The sequence below is a fragment of the Atta cephalotes genome (genome assembly GCF_000143395.1).
Source record: "Atta cephalotes unplaced genomic scaffold scaffold00002, whole genome shotgun sequence".
NCBI lineage: Eukaryota > Metazoa > Arthropoda > Insecta > Hymenoptera > Formicidae > Atta > Atta cephalotes.
In genome coordinates this window covers 11,359,044-11,362,006 of record NW_012130066.1, presented here as the reverse complement: position 1 = coordinate 11,362,006, position 2,963 = coordinate 11,359,044, and the positions used below count along the sequence as shown (strand labels likewise).

The 2,963-nt window shown below is 31.9% G+C and overlaps 1 protein-coding gene across 1 annotated transcript in view; it reads left to right on the top strand.

Moving 5' to 3' along the window:
• LOC105623884 (nuclear factor related to kappa-B-binding protein) overlaps positions 1 to 2,963 on the top strand; it is a 68,085-nt gene that overhangs the window by 19,453 nt on the left and 45,669 nt on the right.

Genomic DNA, 2,963 nt, shown 5'->3' with positions numbered 1-2,963 from the left:
ACGACGTAACGTACGTAACGTAACGTACAGTACTACTAAATATATATATATATATATATATATATATATATATATATATATATATATATATATATATATAATGTATATGAGGTATATATAAATAATATATATAATATACATTCTCCATGAAGTCGGACCCCCTCCTACACAGTTCTGAAAAAAATGAGTCTGCGACGATTCAAATTAAAACTTGTGACATATACTTTCAAAAACCGTCTGGCTTTTTTTTAATTCAAAATGGTGTATCCAAGATGGCCGATTTCACAGTAGTTTTTTTTTTAGCAAAATTTGACTAATTCGCCATTCATCTACTCCGCAAGATATTACGATGAAAAATAACAATATGAAGTTATCACGTTTGGGTAGAGTATCCACTAGGTAAACGTAGATTTGACCTTGATTGTCTTTTCAAGGTCAAATGAGAAAATTTTTATTTTTTAACGTAATTTTACCCCTAGAAATGAGACGAGCGAAAAATTTTACGTTCAAAATTGTAGTTTACTCATCTTAGCAACTTAGAAGTCAACCCAAAGTTAAATCTTATTTTACGTTCGTAATTCGAAAAACGATTTGCATCTTGTGATTAAGGGCGCCAGCGACAAAAAACTTTTCATGAATCAATTCTTACATATTTTCACCTTCTGAAAATGAATATCATCACAAAATTTGATGGTCACACGAGATTTTTCATTAAAAAAGAGATTTTTGATAGACTTTTCAAAATGACGGAGAAAATATATACGACCGTCAAATTTTGTGATGATATTCATTTTCAGAAGGCAAAAATACGTGAGAATTGATTCATGAAAAGTATTTTTGCTGTTGGCACCTTTAATCACAAGATGTACCTCCTTTTCCAATCGAATTACGAACATAAAATAAGATTTAACTTTGGGTTGGCTTCTAACAAAGGAAGTATCACAACTGTACGGAACCGATTTGATTCTCCATCAAATATGTTGTAAAACACGAAAATTTAAGAGACACGTGTTTTTTTACGTGCGCTAACTCATGTTTAAGGAGTGAAACACTCCTTTGAAAAACGCTATTTTTCTTACGAGTCGAATATCGTCGGGAGTATAAAAGATAGAAAAAAATTTTTTTAATAAAAGTACGATTTCAAGAGTACTTTAAAGTTATAAAGAAAAAGAAATTTTTTTATTTTTTTGTTTAACAAAATACTCCCTCCATCCGTAATTTTCTTAAATTTTTAATCTTTTTTTTTACTAAATTAAAGATTACATTTTTTTATAAATTCAATTATGTGCAATAAAGTTACTATACGACATATCATTTTCGAGAATTAATTATTAACGCTTCCATATATATTATCCATGCTCATATGTAAAAATAATTGTTATCGAAACAATAAGATATAAGAAAAGATATCTTAAGTAAAATTTGTATAGTTTTTTACATAATATGTATTTATTAGGTGTACAACTTTGCTTCCGCCGTTTCCCTATAGATAGCTTTAGCGATAAGTGGTCGAAATAAATAGATCATAGACGTCATATAATAAACTTGGGCATCTGTCAACATAATCCCATAGAAACATTAGTCGATTTGTGTCTGCATCATAAAGTTATTCTCGATTGAAAATGTCAGTTTACGAGCCAAATTCTCATCATTTGCGGGAGGTTTTAATTTTTTGCTTCAATATAAGAAATCTGCGGCTGAGGCTCATCAAATGCTCTCAAATACTTATGGTGAGGCCGCTATTAGTGAAAGAACGTGTCGTGAGTGGTTTCAACGCTTCAAGAACGGTGATTTTGACGTTCAAGGTCATGCTCTGTATTTGGTGGGACCAACTCGGCGTAGTGTATTATGAACTGTTAAAGCCGACTGAAACAATCACAGGCGATCGATATCGAACGCAATTGATGCGTTTGAGCCGAGCATTGAAAGACAAACAGCCGCAATACAACGAGAAATACGATAAAGTGATTTTGCAGCATGACAATGCTCGACCCCATGTTGCGAAAGTGGTCAAGACATACTTGGAAACGTTGAAATGGGAAGTCCTACCCCACCCGCCGTATTCTCCAGACGTTGCTCCCTCTGACTATCACTTGTTTCGGTCAATGGCACACGGCCTGGCTGACCAGCACTTCCGGTCTTATGAACAAGTAAAAAATTGGATCGATTCGTGGATAGCCTTAAAAGATGACCAGTTTTTTCGACGCGGGATTCGTACGCTACCCGAAAGATGGAGATGGGAGAAAGTAGTGGCCAACGATGGACAATACTTTGAATCATAAATGTATAACCAGTTTTTTATAATAAAGCCTCGAATTTCGGAAAAAAAACGGCGGAAGCAAAGTTGTATACCTAATAGATTTCGTAAATATATATTTTTAAGACATATATATATATATATATATATATACTTTAAATACGAAGAGCCACTATGATCTGAATGTTAAGATGTTGAACTATTATATATATTCATTTAAATTAATTAATTTCAGAAATTATAATTGCGTGCCGATATGATTGTCGGACTTTCAACAACAATCAATCTGAAATATTAATAATTCTCCCAAATTTCTTAAATTTAATTTTCAGAAACTATAATAAATTTATTGCGAAAAATATTGCCTTGGCCGGGAGTCAAACCTGGATCTCTTGCATTCCGGGGCAATATTTTTCGCAATAAGTTTATTACAATTTTTTAAGATTACATTTGGGAAATTTGAGGGGATTATTAATATTTCAGATTGATTGTGTTGAAAGTCCAACAACCATATGGCAATTATAATTTCTGAAATTAATTAATTTAAATGAATATAATAGTCCAACATCTTAATTCAATAGTGGCGCTTGATATTTAAAGTATTCTTTTCTAACATAAACGGTTTTATTTTCTGATTATTAGGTGTATAATTTTGCTTTCGCCGTTTTTTTCCGAAATTCGAGGCTTTATTGTAAAAACTGGTTAT